This window comes from Equus przewalskii, chromosome X, assembly GCF_037783145.1.
Source record: "Equus przewalskii isolate Varuska chromosome X, EquPr2, whole genome shotgun sequence".
NCBI classification, from domain to species: Eukaryota; Metazoa; Chordata; class Mammalia; order Perissodactyla; family Equidae; genus Equus; species Equus przewalskii.
Genome location: NC_091863.1, coordinates 83231672 through 83247862, shown reverse-complemented (window position 1 = coordinate 83247862; position 16191 = coordinate 83231672). Strand labels below are relative to the sequence as shown.

The window sequence follows — 16191 nt, the reverse complement described above, 5'->3', positions numbered from 1 at the left end:
CAAAAAAGAAAAACCCCACAATTCAACTGGTTCAATTCTAACTACACATATAAAGTTGAAAGTTACCATAACTATTTTCTTTTAGTGATTGATTTTTCTGGAGAAGACCTGTAAAACTGTCTATGTGACGTTTTTCTCCTTAGTTTCAGTACATTGCCAATAATGTCTAAACGCTGATATAGAAACACAGTCAGATGCATTTTATGCATCAAGTAGCATTTCTTTCCTAGAGCAGCCTTTGCTTTCGACCAAAAAGATCCCCCAATGGCTATTGTTAAACATTTGGCTGCTGACAGTTTAGTGAAAACATAATAATTGGGACCTGTAATCACAAAATAATGCCATCAAAAAGTATGAAATACATATGGATAATCTGTGCACAGAGGTGCAAGTCCTGTTCACCGAACATTACAAAACACTGCTCAGTGAAATTAAAGAAGACCTAAATAAATGGAGAGACAACTGTTTTCAGGGGTTGGAAGATTCAGTATTGTTAAGATGTCACTTCTCCCCAAATTGATCTATATTCAATGCAATCCCAACAAAAATTTTAGCAAATATATATTTTTAAAAAATTGACAGGCCAATTCTGAAGTACATGTGGAAATGCAGAGGACTTAGACTATGAAAAACAACTTTAAAAAAGAAGAAGAAAGTTGGAGGATGAATACTCTCAGATTTGCAGACTCATTATAAACCTACAGTAATCAAGACAGTGTGCTATTGTAATCAAGGTAGATAAGCAGATTGAAGGAAAAGAACAAAGTGTCTAGAAATAGATGCACCCACATATATGGACAACTGATTTTCGAAAAAGGGGCAAAGGCAATTCAGTGAAGAAATGATAGTCTTATCAACAAATGGTGCTGGGACAAGTGGATATTACATACACAAATATAAACTGTGATCCATATATCAAACCATATATAAAAGTACACTCAAAATGGATCACAGACCTAAATATAAAACCTAAAGCTATCAACCTTCTAGAGAAACACAGGAGAAAATCCTTGTGACCTCAGGTTAGGTGAAGATTTCATAGATGAGTTACCAAAACTACAATTCATAAGTGAACTAATACATAAATTGGATTTCCTCTAAATTAAAATTACTGCTCTCCCTAAGACGCTGTTGAGAGAATGAAAAGACAAGGCACTGAGTGAGAGAAAAATACGTGCAAACTACATATCTGACAAAGGACCTGTATTCAGAATATAGAAAATGTATCAAAAGTCAATTAGAATAAAGTAGACACTACAATAAATAAGTGGGGGAAAATTTGAATAGACACTTCACCAAAGAAGATATAGAAACAGCAAATATGCACATGAAAATATGCTCAACATCATTAGGGAATTTTAACTTAAAACTACAATGGGATACCACTATACCCCCATGAATATGACTATAATTAAAAAGACTGATCATAGCAAGCATTGGCAAGGTTGTGGAGGACGGAACTCTCATACACTGCTGGTGGGAATGAATGGTATGATCAGTTTGGCAGTTTCTTAACAATGTTAATCTTACATCCTCTATATGATCCAGCCACTGCACTCTTAAGCATTTACTCGAGAAAAAGAAAACATATGTCCATGCAAAAACTTATAGACAAATGTTCATTGAAGTTTTAATTTAAAAAAAATTCAAACAAATTGCAGTATATCCAGATACTGGGATACTACTGATCAGTAAAACAGAAGGGACTATTGATACATGCAACAAAACGGACAAATTTAAAATAAATAGGCCAAATGAAAGAAGCCAGGCCAAAACCAAACCAACAAAAAAAACTTTATGATTCCATTTTAATAAAATTCTAGGACATGAAAACTAATCTATAGTGAGTGAAGATCAGTGGTTGCCCCAGTACACAGCAGAGGGGAGGGGTAGGGAGGCCAGGTAATAGAGAACTAAATCTGTTATGTACTGGGAAAGTAAACATAACTATATTTAAGAGTATCTGGTTATTTTAGGAGATATGACTGCGTATCATTATAAGATACTCTATTTTTGAAAATATAAATTCTTATAACTGACATTTTAAACTAACATTTGTAAAATTTCTGGTTTCTTAAAATTTTTCATTATAGAATGGATAAAAATGTGGCTACCAAGGAAGAAACTATATTACAATCTCAAATTGCTAGGAAGACTTTCTAACCAAATGCATACTTCAACACCCATCTGAGAGAAACATGGGAATCACTGAATAATCTTTACACAGTGAGAACAATTTAGGTATATTTACTCCAAATGCACGTTAAAGATCATGTTCTTTTCTCAGGCTGAACAATTCACTGCTTTCAGAGAAAAGAGGGTGTCTCCATGATGGGCCTCAAGGGTTGCTACAAAGCACGTAGCTGCTGATGGAATGACATTCCACCTGCTAAACCTCTTCTCCCATGATGAGATCAAAGTAGCTTCTCTCCTTTGAGGCTCCTTTGCGAACCTCACAGGAGCGATTCCACAACATGCTTTCGTTCAGATCTAGGAACTCACTTGGGCCGGGCCTCATATCCTACCAGGGATGTGAAGTGTCGGGGTCTCCTGAGGACGGCCGCCCTTGAATCTGGAGCAGATGGTTCAGCAGCCATCAGGATACAAATCCTTAGAACCTGCCTCCTTCAAACGCCTGATAGGAGCTCGGCCAGTGGCAGGAAGAGCTGCACAGGGAGAGACAGATCCAGCAATCACTATGCTTTCCTGGAGTAACAGTGTGCCCCGCACCATGCTAGGCACTGGGTTAGTGACAATGACACTGATACAAGTGGGTAGAGATCCTAACAACTGGAACATACAATGGGCTTCTCATCAGGGTCTTTTTTTCTCTCTTTTCCTCCCCTATCCCCTAAGAACAAAATTAAAAACAATAACAAGTGGCCGGAATTCGAACAGGCATTCACGGTCCCGCAATAACCACAGGGCCATGGGCTTGCTCATGTGTTGTCACTGAACGCTCACAGCGAGCCTGGGGGTTAAGCATTCTTACTCCGTTTGACAGAGAGGGGAGCTGGGGCCCAGTGAGAGCCAGTCCCTGTCTTACCTCCCGCGCCCCTGCCTTTAGAAGGAAAGTATCTCCAGGGCACTCTTGGGGCAGGACGCCACACTCGCTGGGACCGTCGGGACCCCAGTGCCTTTACCCACGAGCCCGCCGGGGAACCAAGTCCCAAAGCGGGAAAGAGGCGACCTGGATCTGGGTCCCTTTGTCTCCCCCACAGCCCAGGGCGGGGACTCAGCACACTCAGCTGAATCCTGAACACCTCAAGGCAGGAGTCTGCACTTCACGCCAGGCCATTTCTGTCTCTACCGTAAAGTCGTCACGGTCGCCATATTGACGTCAGGTTTCTATGGCAACCATGCCACGCAGGCTTATCCTCCACACCGGAAACCCCTCCGCATGCTCCTCCTCCCCCACGCCTTTAGCTGAACGCAAAACTTCTTCGCTCTTCGGGCTGCGGTCTGAGAAAGCAGGCTATGAGAGGCGCTAGACTGGAATCCTGGCAATTGGTGAAAATCTGCCCATGTTGTTGGAACAAAGCATGTCCCTGTCGTCAGGAATTTTGTTTGCTTTAAAGAGACAGTATGGGAGTGTTATCAGTACACAGACCCCGGGAGGTGTCCTAGGGTTCTTGGAGATGGGATAGCCTAGGAAGGTGGACGCGTAAAATCACACGCCATGCTAAGTGGCTAGCCATCTGTGGAAGAGAACTAAGAGACTGTCTATAATCATGCGACTGAATGATCTAGGAGCATGCACAAAAAATGTCATTTAAGCAATTTGGGAATTATTTCAACGAAGCAGGCCTAGAATATTATAGTTATTTAGTAGGCAGAAATTTAGTCAATTGAACCATACATTGGTTTGTCCTGAGGGAATTGTGATTATCCATTCTTGATAATTTCTTCCATTTGGAGGGGCATTCATGACCTAAACACTTCTAGCCTCTCTCTACACTCACTTCTCTATCGCAGGAATGACTTACTCAAGTAGTGAGATTGGAAGGAGAAACAAATTACAGAGCCCCGGACCTCTGCCTTCAAAACTCTTGTTGATAAGTTGCCTTTATGGAGCACCTGTTCTGCTTTGCCCTCGGAGGTGAGTCTTACAACTGGCCCACAGCTCTTCTCCCCTTTCTGTGTCTTGCTGGCTCCCAACTATTCATATGGTCTTGCTCCAAAATGCTTGAGGTTTTAAGGGGCCCACCCCCTGCTTCCAAATATATCCCTGCTCCATTTCTGAGCTCTAAACCAACTAAGAAATGTGAAAAAAGAATAAGGAGAATAATATATTGACTTTATTCTTTATAGAAGTGATATTGGAGAAAGTGGCTTAGTTCTGCAGGCGAGGCGTTTTCTATTAATGAACCCCAGAATTAATCAGAATTGTCCACTCAGCAGTGCTGTATTGGGCCTGTCACAAAGGCCACAAACTGCAATGCATATCACTCTGCTGTCTGGTGAAGGAGCCCTGTCTATGTGTGCTTGAGGAAAAAACTTCCCTTGCAAAGCTATCCCTGTATAGGAGAAAGTGTTTCAGGATGTCTTCTTTAACGAATACTTCTGAAAGTGAATAAATACTCCTTATTCTTATTGCATACTCATCAAGCAAACTTCTGAGGATATGGCTTTTCATGTGACTGATTGAACAGTTTTGAGCAACAGCCTCTTGGTGTATTACCAGGCATGATTGGTATAGAGGCTCATTTTATGGCAGGGTATTGGAATTAGATTCTAAATTCCAAGAGTAGGGTGAAAATTATATATCACAAAAATTTTCATTGGAGAGTTCTTCAAGAAGGAATTGAGGAAATGTTCAAAAATCTATACCCACACATAAATCCAAACGCAGACTAGAGCTAAAAGTGGTAACGAAGTTCTACTAAGCCTTCAAGGATAAGAGAATCTCTGTCTTATCCAGTGATTACAGATCACAAAAAAAGAGGGAGAGTTCAACAAAACCGCATGTTTTGGATATCCATTTCTGCTTAACAAAATGCTCTCAAAACAATAGCTATTTATAATCTCTCAGGATTCTCTGGGCGGACTGTGCTTAACTGGGTGGTTTTCTGCTCCACGTGGAGTCTGTCACCTGGGCTGCAGTCATCTGGACGCTCCATTTGGCTGGGACATCCAGGAGAGCTCACTCACATGGATGAGGATTGGTGCTGGCCTCTTCTGGGGACTCAGCTGGGGCTGTTGATCCACCTTGTTGAGAACCTTAGTTGTAGCCCAGAGAGCCCTCCCTGTGCAGGGTTGCCAGATTAAATTTAACCCAGTTAAATTTGAATTTCAGATAAACAAATAGTAATTTTTAGTGTAAGTATGGCTCATGTAATGTTATTTTGTTTATTTGAAATTCAAATTCACCTGGGCATACTGTATTTTTATTTGCTAAATCTGGCAATTCTAGGAGATGAGCCTGTGAATCTGTAAGTTTAACAATCATTTGAGAAGGCTCTTCCAGTGAGGCAGGTGTGAGGAAAATAAGCATCAGATTGACAATGAAAACATAATGGTGATACCTGATGTTGGGGGAATGAAGGGGCAACGGACACTCACATACAATGTTGGTGCCAAATGGGCATATTTGTTTTCTGAGGCCTGTGTTATTATGGCTTAATAATTTGAATGGCCTTTGATACAGAAGCCCTATTTCTACCAACGAGGGAGTTGCAGGTGAGCATTTAGAAAAGAATGATTCTGACCTGCATCCAGGTTAAGGTGCCCTGACTGAGGGGACAGTTCAAGGAGCCACATGAGTTTCCTGCTCCAGGGAGGAAAGACAGCTATTATTTATGGACCGGATGGTTGATCTTGGCCCAGCTCTTCATTCTTCACTTAGTGGCTGGATTTAGTCTCAGGACAACCCTGGTAGTGAGGTTTCTCTATCATCTCTTCATGGATGTGTGTGACTATAAAGTATGTGCTCCTGTGCACAGAGTCAGATAGCAAAGAGGTTGCTCCCCATGCCCACTGCCAGAGCCAGGGATGGGACCTGGAAGGCTGGGAAACTTTAGTTGCTGGTGGCAGAGCTTTAGTGAAGGTATCAGGACACAGTATGCTGAGGTGCTTAATCTCTGTTCCCACTTTGTTTACCTACCTGCACCAGGGAGCCAGGCTTGGTGCCTCTTCCCCCTGCTGCAGGGGAGGTTGGTGGCAGGGCTGGAAGCAGAAGCTGTCTGAAGCCAGTATTTCTTCTGTCCTTTGTGAGAACTTAAACTTTTGAAACAATTGTGCTGCTTGCACCTAGTAGGGAAGGGAGGGCCTCTGAGGACAGAGACAGGGCAAGGAAAGGAGATTTCTCCCAGACGGAGATGAGGTTGGAAGTCTACAGGTCCCTCCTGGAGTAGGAACCTTAGTACTTCTCTGTACCAATGCTTGAGATGGCTCCATCGAGTCTGGGCATCCAGATTGCCTGTTTGGATTGCCTGTGAGACAGATTGTCCTGTTTGGGTCGAGAGATGGATGGCACGGGGTCAGGGGCCTGAAGACACAGAGCCAGCTAGGGCAATGGTAAGCTGAGCCATGTGCAGTGTGGACAGATGAGTATTGATGGCAGGGGCCTCCCCAGACTGTATGTGGAGGATAAATTCCCACAAGTGGGACTGCTTTGTCAAAGAGCATGAGTATTTAACATTTAAAATAATTATTGTCTAGTTGAAATTTAAAATCTCTTAACTAATATATATCCCAACCAACTAAAAGGTGAGAGCATGTATTTATCCAGTAAACAATAATGGGCTTCACAACATTATTAATATTTGCTAATGTGAATTCCTGTAATTGGAACGTTAGATTACTTTTCATTTTTCCCTTTTTTCAATATAAATGGCATAGTTCACATGTGCTTTTCTAAATGTAAACATAATGGTCCAATTTTATGTCTCAGAATATGGCCTGGAATAATTCTAGAGTTAGACAAGAAAACCTGACCAGTGACTTTGTATTTATGCTGCATCCTGTTTATTGAAATTATGGCGTCATGAGAACTCCATACACTTCTGGGAGAGGACAGATTGGTGCAACCTCTTTGCAGAGACATTTGACAACATCTATGAGAGAAGAACGTGAGGTCCTGTCAGCGCTGCACCCTTATGTCTGGACTCTAGAGTCCCAGGCAGGTGTGAAAGCATGCTCATGGTAGCAGGGCTAAAAATAGCAAAACAGTCCCAAAGTCACCTTATTAGGGAAGTCTTAGAAACACTATTTTCAGAGAATAAATTTCAATGTTATACATAAATATATTACTTATAGTCAGAGATAAAAATATGTAAATCACTTAGGTGTTTTGTTTGTGTTTCATGACTAAACAACAAATTCTGGATGGAGGATCCCTCTGGAAGTGAGGCAATCAGAGAATTTCACAGGGGCATTTACTTTCTCTGATGTTTTCCTTCATAACCTTGGTTGTGTACATGTTTGCCTATTATAATATTTACTATACTTTTTTAAAAGTCTGAAATATAACATATTTGACATGAATAAAGCTCTAATGGACTTTATCTCTAATTAGCAAGTAACCCATTGTCTATTTTGAAAATGTACAAAATGTATCCAAATACCAATGTCTATATATTCATAACTTTCAACCCCACGATGCACTAGTAACAACTGTTATCTTGGTAGTGTATTTTCTCCAGTTAGCATCTACACCCAAACTCCGTGGCTGAAAGCTACACCCATTTATTAACTCACGGATCTGTGGGTCAGAAGTCTAGTACAGCATGATTGTGTTCTCTGCTCAGGGTTTCATGAGACTGGAATCAAGGTGTCAGTGTAGGCTGGATTGAGGTCTCATCTGCAGGTTCTGGGGAAAATCTTCCAAGATCGTTCTTGCTGCTTGCAGAATTTCCACGATCATTCTTGTTCCTCATGGCTGTTGGACTGTGGCCCTCATTTCCTTGATGGCTGTCAGCTCCGGGTTCTCTCAGCTCCTAGAGGCTACTCTAATTCCTTGCCATATGGACCCCTCCCTTTTTGAACTAGCAACAGTGCATTGATTCCTTCTTGTACTTAGAATCTCTGATGTCCCCTCCTGTGGACAGCTGGAGAAAATTCTCTGCTTTTAAATGGCTTGCCTGATTAGGTCAGGCCCACCCAGATAATCTGCATTTTGCCATATAAGCTAACATAATCATGAATGTGATATGTCTTCGTATTCATTGATTCTACCCACACTCAAAGGGGGTGGGATTATACAAGGATGAGGATCGTTGGAGGTCATTTTAGAATTCTACCTACCACGTGGAGTTTCAGACCAAAAAAGAAGTCATGCAACCTTCAACTATTGATGTCAAGATTTAAACTGAGTTTTCTGACCCAAAGCTCAGGCCACTGCTATAGAGCATCGTAGTGTTAGGGCTGAGGCCAGCACATGAGGAATGACTCTCCTAAGGTTCTGTAGTCAGGGATGTGTCTGGTCTCCTGATTCCAGTCTTCTGTCCAGCATCCACAATATTTTGCTCTATACTGTCTCTCCTACCTTGGAATCAGTGGGAAACTGCTCTTCCTCCAGTGTCAAACTAGATGATAAACTAAGGGGACAGGAAAGCATATGCTTTAACAGGAGATGATACGGTGATTTTTTTCTCTTTCCCTAACTTCCACAGGTAACTCATCCCATTACTCAGAACTGGCACCAAAGCAAATACATTATGGGGATATTGCTACATTTCCAGATGCTTTCTATGGCACTTATGCTCTTTGGTTTAGGTCAGTGTCATCTCCTCTCTGGGAGGGAGGAGGCTGGTGGGCCAGGACTGATAGGTGTTGAAGTCCTACCGTGTCCCATATGTACCTTACAGGTCTTCTCATTTACACCTCAGGGCAGACTGTGAGAAAGGTATCATGAGTTCCACGTCACAGATAACCAAGCTCAGCCTCATGGAGACTAAGACCCTCACCAGAAAATGGCAGGTTGGATGAGGTTCTGACTCTTGCCCTCCCCACAGTATAACCATCAGCTTCCCATTTAGAAGGTGATAGTTTTATACTTCCCCGGCATTGTCTCCTCATGAGTACATACTCAACAACCTCTTTTGTTCAGGAAGAGAGGTGATTAAATCTTTCCCCTTGGGCCAAGAAGCCTAGCTGTGGGGTCACATGAATTGACTGGTCCCTGAGGTCTCTCCCACACCCAGTGATCCCATTCCACTGACATCAGGCACAGGCATGTGACTAGATGTGGCCAATGAAATGTAAGAGGAAATGGAGTGTGCCCCTTCCAAGCAGAAGTGTTAAGACTCATTGAGAGTTTCCACCAGTACTCTTTTTCCCTCTGCTTCAGCAATGTCCCAGATTTCTTGTGAGGTAGTTTAACTTGTTTAATCCTCCAGTAACACTAGAATATGAGAATTTAAATGATGATAGGAATGCTTGGGAAAAGGGAAGCTAAATGGCTTATATGCTTATACCCAAATTTGGCCTACTAGATGATCAATTCAAGTCTTATGCCCTGAAACTGAGTCAGTAGCCAGGAGAAGGTACGTGTCTTACTTAACATCATGTAGAAAATAGTCAGGGACCAATGTTTTCTTCCTTTTGCTCCATTGCTTTCTCCAGAAGACTCATCATCATGCCTTCTACTTCTCTTGGAATTTGTGTTCACTGTGCCACAAGATGAACTCAGATACCAAGTTAGTAGGCACTCCTGATGTGAACTCTCCAGGAGCACCCCAAAAGAGGTCAGTAAAGGTACACTGATTCCATGGAAACAGTGTAACAACTTTTCCCCTATCCCACTTCCATTAGATAAGTCTACAACACAGAAGTGGCACCAACTCTTATACACAATGTGAGTCTGTGTGTGTTTAATTTTCCCTCCTGTCATCATATTTCCAGAAGCTCTTTAGAACATAGTTATGCCTTTTAGGGCTATGTAGTTTAGCTTAAAGTAATCTTGGAAGCAGAAGTTAGGAAGTGGAGTGGGAAGGAAACTAACACTTCAGGGGCCTGCTCCTGGTCAGACACTGTGTTAGGAACTTTACATACTGTTTCTCTAGGTTTTTAGAACTGTTCTGTAAGTTAGATATTAGTATTCCCTGTTCTAACTCATTCCTCCCCCAAGGAATGCTCTACTAAGCCTCATAGAAGTTAAATACAGGGGCTGGCCCCGTGGCCAGGTGGTTAAGTTTGCACACTCCTCTTCGGCAGTCCAGGGTTTCACTGGTTTGGATCCTGGCCAGAGACATAGCACCACTCATCAGGCCACGCTGACGTGGCATCCCACATGGCACAACCAGAAGGACCTATAGCTAGAATATACAACTATGTACTGGGGGGCTTTGGGGAGAGAAAGAAGAAAAAACGATTGGCAACAGATGTTAGCTCAGGTGCCAATCTTAAAAAAAAAAAAGCAGTTAAATACATTTTCCAAGGACACATGCCTGATAAGAGGCAGCATGGTTATGGTAATCCAGGGTTGTTGAACTTCAAGGTTGGATTTTACCCTGAATCTATGCACATAGAGTGGGTAGTAACACTTACCTTGCTCTAGAGCAGGTTTTCTCAACCTCAGCACTATTGACATTTTGGGTCAGAGAGCTCTTTGTTGTGAGGGCTGTTCTGTGCATTGTAGTGTGATGTTTAGCCTCTACCCAACAGGTTTAAGTAGCACCCCTAGTTGTGACTACCAAAAATATCTCAAGACATTTCCACATGTCTCCTGGAGGTGGGGAATCATGCTGGCTTTGGCCTTACATGGGAAAGTATTTCCCTTCTAGAAACTCAAGATGTTTTTCTGGATGGAAATGACTTTATTCTCTGGTCCAGACCTAGCTGGCTGAGAAAGAAGGCTGGTATGATCCTCTTTGACAGGTGAGGCCACATGTTGTGAGGTAACTTACCCAAGGTCATCGCAGAGTTGGGAGGTGAGGTCTGCCACCAGGATCCAGGGAGATCTTTTGGCTGGTACTGCAGGGTCTTGTCCAAAATGCAGAGAACTAGCTTTTGATCCAATGTAGCACCTCACCTTTCAAGGGTTCAATGGAAAAATGCTTCGCTGAACTTATCTGCAGGGAGAAGTAATGGAACATGACAGCAGGTGGAACAAGAGGAAACAGGGCAATGATTTTCTTCCTTTTCCCCAACTCTGCCAGGGGAAGAGAGCAGAAAATAGCAGATTTCCAGGGGCTTCTGTCTTTGTCCCCTTTCCTAACCATTTGCCCCCACCCTTTTTGACAGTAGAGGAATGTGGACAGAAGTCAGGAATCTGGGGTTCCCTGAGAGGGAAGCAGAAAGATGGAAAGTGCCTGATAACCAGTATGGTGCATCAGGAAACACAGGTACTGGAGCCCATGCCCTGGGAGTTGGTTCCTCCACCAAGCTCTCAGTCTCCCCCTGTTTCTGTTTGCAGTGCCATCACTCTAACACATAGCAATGAAGCTCACACATAACACAAATACATATTTCCTAAGGCAGGTTAAGAGGGGTGAAGTAAGTGACTTACCCATGAGACGTGAACATCACAGAGTTACTGTTTGGGACCTGGTATTGGGACCTGGGGAGATGATCTGTCTGTCTTGTTCCAGTGTCCTGTCTAGCAGACAGAGTATCTCACCCTTCAGGAGCTCAAAGGAAACACTCTTCTCTCATGTAAAACAAAGGAGTAAGATAAGGGGACAGGAAAACATGGGGAATAGGGCATGGGGCAGTGTGACTTCATTCTCTTACCCAAAACTCCACTCATGGGATACGTGACTCCATTGAATGGAAATGGTGTAATCACCTTCTCCCCTTCCCCCAGCCCCATCAGGGCACTCATTCCACCACAGAGAAATGACATTGACTCACGGTCAAAATATAAACGTGTGTGTATTTTCCTTCTTCTCTCTACATGCTCTCCGGATCATGCTGCCCCTCAAATGTATTCACATCTGTAGTTTACTCCAGCCCCCTCCACTGCTAATGGGGCAAGGCTCTGCTGGATTCCTGACTCTGGCAAGTCCATCCTCAGAAAGTGGGAGTCCCTCTTCCTTTCCCTTCAAATGTACTGCTCAGCCTCTGTCTTCACGGGCCCACTGAGGCTGGAAGGAAAAGGGCCGTGGCCCCCTGTCAGACAGTGCTGTGCAGTTCCTGCATTCCCAGGCCGTGGATGCCTGCTGATGAGCATCTTTGTGAGCCCGGTGGATCAGTCCAGGAGAGCAGGGAGGTAGCAGGGTCCTCCTCTGGGAGAGAGCTGCTTCTGGGAAAGAGTTGGAACTCATGGGTTCTGTTTGGTCCAGCAGTTTTAGACATGGAGAGAGTTACTCAGAAAGTAAGGCAGTTCATGGGGTAGATTGTTTTAAAGGAATTAATCTAAGTCTCCTGGCAAAGTAGGGGAGCTGCCTCTGTTGGGGGCCAGGTAGAGTGCTTCTGAAAAATCCCCCTGGCTCCCCAAGAGCAATTGGGAAGGAAGATAGAAAGAGGGGCCTTGGATGAGTCCTCTCCTCGAAGTTCCTGGGGGAAGAGGAACCCCATGTCCAGCACAATCCACTCAAAGCAAGAGTAAGGATTTATGGTGCAGCCCAGAAGGAGATAACTGCATGTGGTAAAGCAGTGACTGCACACTTTTAATGAAAGCTGTGGCATTTCTCTTCCCTCCTGATGTGCTGGCAGAAAAGAATCACAGGTCATTTTTTAGTACAAAATGAGGAGCACCAAATAAATCAGCCAGTGAATAAAGTTCCTAGGAAAACTAGCAGTAGCTCCTCCACCCAAGGCTGAACTGGAAGCCAGGTGTCTGAGGACCAGCTCTGAATGCTAGCTTCTTAATCAAGGTTCCGGAGGGAACACCATGGACAGGTAGTAATGAGGCCACTCCGTTGCCAGGTCAACAGACATTGACCTCCTCTGGTTGGACTCCTTTCAACCTCTGGCCCAAATCTCCTGTTACTGTGAACTTTGAGTGAAACAGGAGACAACAACCTGGAGGGTTTGTGGCTGTGGGAAGTCTCCTCTGTCAATGCTTCAAAATGATGAATTCCCTGCTGGTGGCAGAGTGAAGAGAAGGCCTTTTTTGAGTGAGAAATCTGTCCAGCATAATGAGTGGTTGGTCAGACATGATTCCCTATCACTGTTTCAGGTTGCAGCTAATCCTTTCTCTTCTGCTCCTCATCACATTAGCATCACGCTTGGCGTTTCAAACGTGGAAACAGCTTCAGACAACTTAACTCCAGGAGATGCAGCCTCTCTAAGATGAAAGATTCTCAAACTCAGTTGACGTCTGCAACCAACTTTCAGAAGAAAAGAACAAAGAACAAACTGAAAGAGGGAAGATCGTGTAGTCCATTGCCATTGCCTTTCGGTATTGAATAGCTGCCTCCGGCTTTGCTCACAGAACCGTGGATCTCCACACCATCTGGCATACGAGCAGAAAATACAAAGATACAGCGAATTTCCTTGTCTCTGCCTCTGTATATTTTTGTCACAATCTTCCTAGAAGTTTCTCATCTTGTACAGGTGTTGTAAGTAACCTTTACTGTAAATATCCTTTACTATGTGACAGGGATTGTGTTAAGAGCTCTCCTTGCATCATCTAATCCTCAGCACAAGCCTATGAGGTAGGCACCACTCCTATGCCTGTTTTACCAAAGAGGAAATGGAGGCTGAAGGGGCTTGTCCGCAGCACCAGCTAATTATAAGTGGCAAGACTGGGACTCAAACCCAGACCAAATGACCCCCAGACACACACTCTCAACTCCTAGGATGTTCCCTGGTGGGCAGGGAGTGTGATAGCTCGCTGTAGTCCTGGGGGTACAGCTTGGGGAAATGGAATGATGGTCACCTCAGTGTTTTCTTAGCTTAACACGAACTCCTTTGAGGCTGTAGCCTGGTGCAGAGGCAAGACAGCCAAACCTCTTAACATTTCTAAGTAGCCTGATGACACAGTTGCATAGAGTAGAGGGATTCTTTACACATCACAAATAACGTTCTTGTATTTTTATTTTTTAAGATATTCTTTGAAACACATTTCCTTGCAAGTTCACTTGGAAGTTGTTTAAAAGATAACAAAATGTAGGTTCTTTGGGATTTTCTATGCAGGCAATCATGTCATTTGCCAATAGGGACAGTTTTATTTTTTCTTTTCCAATTTGTATGCCTTTCATTTCATTTTCTTGCCATCCTGCAATGTCTAGAACTTCCAGCACTATGTTGAATAAGAGTGAAGAGAGCAGACATCCTTATCTTGCTCCCTATCTTAGAGGGAAAGCACTCAGTCTTTCACCATTTAATACAGTGTTATCTGTGGGTCATTTGTCCATACTCTGTATAAAGTGGAGGAAGTTTCCCTCTATTCCTACATTATTGAGGGTTTTTTTTTTTATCCTGAAAGGGTTTATATTTCTGCACCAATTGAAATGATAATATTATTTTTTTACTTGGTGGATTACCTTGGTTGGTTTTTCAGTGTTGAATCAGCCTTGCGTCCCTGGAATAAACCCCACTTGGCCATGATATGAACATGTCTACACTCCACATATTTTGATAGACTGTGTTCTCATGATTATTACTCAGGTCAAAAATATTTTATAATTCCCTTTGTGAAGTCTTCATTGATCTTTGGATTATTTATAATCATGTTTGAATTTCAAATATTGGAGGATTTTCTGATATCTTCCTGTTATTTGTTACTAATTTAATTCAGTTGCCAGCAGTGACCATATTCTGTATGATTTTAATCCTCTTATATATTTTTTAAACTTGTTTATACTTAGAATATGGTTGAATGTTAATGAATGTTCCATGTTCACTTGAGAATAATATTTATTCTGCTGTTGTTGGTCGAATTGTTCCACAAATTTCAGTTAGGTCGAGTTACTTAATAGTGTTGTTCAGGTTTTGTTTTTTTAATTGATATGCTTTATTTTTTAGAGCGGTTTTAGGTTTAAAAGAAATAGTAAATTGAAAGTACAGAGAGTTCCCATATATATCCCTCCCCCCAACAATTTCCCCTATTGTTAACATCTTGCATTAGCTTGCTACCTTTTTTAAAATTGTGAGCCATTATTAATACATTAACTAAAGTCCATAGTTTATATTAGGGTTCACTCTTTGTATTGTACATTCTGTGAGTTTTGACAAATGCATAGTGACATGTATCCACCATTATAGTATCTTACAGAATAATTTCACTGTCCTAAAAATCCCCTGTGCTCTGCCTGTTCATCCTTGCCTTCTTCCCTCTGAACCCCTGACAACCACTGATCTTTTTACTGTCTCCATAATTTTGCCTTTTCCAGAATGTCATACAGTTGGAATCATATAGTATGTAGCCTTTTCAGATTGGCTTCTGTCACTTAGCAATATGCATTTAAGTTTCGTCCATGTCTTTTTGTGGCTTGGTAGCTCATATATTTTTATTGCTGAATAATATTCCATTTATGGATGAACCACAGTTTGTTTATCCATTCACCCTTTGAAGGACATCTTGGTTGCTTCCATGTTTTGGCAAGTACAAAACTGCTATAAACTTTTGTGTGCAGACGTTCATGTGTTAACGTTCAGGTTTTTATATCCTTACTAAATTTTTGTCTAACTTGCTCCATTAATTATTGAGTGAGGAGCATTGAAATCTACAACTATAATTGCAGATTTGTCGATTTCTCTTTTCAGTGTTGTCAGGATTTGCTTCAATCATAATGAAGCAATATTATTGGGTACAACATATTTAGAATTTCCGTGACCTCTTGATAAATTAATTCTTCTATCATTATAAAAATGTCTTTCTTCTTCTTTAGTAATCTTGCTTGTTCTGAAGTATTCTTGTCTAATATTAATATAACCACTCTGCCTTTCTTATGATTATTGTTTTCCTTGGTATATACTTTTCTACCCATTGAGTTTAGCCTATATGTGTCTTTATACCTAAAGTCAGTTTCCTGTGCAGAATATATATTTGGGTCTTGCTTTTTCATCCAGTCAGGCAATCTAGCCTTTTAAATGGAGTATTCATTACGCTTATGTTTAATGTAATTTTCACCAGAATTTGGTTCAAATTTTCCATTTTGTTATTTGTTTTCTATTTGATTGTGTCTCTTGTTTGCATTTTTTCCTCTTTTCCTGCCTTCATCTGAATTACTTGAACATTTTCAGTAATTTATGTTTTCTCCTCTGTTTGCTTGTTGGTACACTTTGTTTTATTTTTACTAGTTTCTCTGAATTTTACATACTATATTTTTAACTTATTGCTATCTACTTCCAAATAATAAT

The 16191-nt window shown here is 41.9% G+C and overlaps 1 long non-coding RNA gene across 1 annotated transcript; it reads left to right on the top strand.

The window, feature by feature from the left end:
• Nucleotides 1-3374: 3374 nt before the first annotated feature.
• LOC139081071 (uncharacterized) lies at nt 3375-13375 on the top strand. The gene is made up of 3 exons (XR_011536023.1): nt 3375-3510; nt 3976-4099; nt 13105-13375. It is a non-coding gene; the product is annotated as an uncharacterized lncRNA (long non-coding RNA).
• The last annotated feature ends 2816 nt before the right edge of the window (nt 13376-16191 follow it).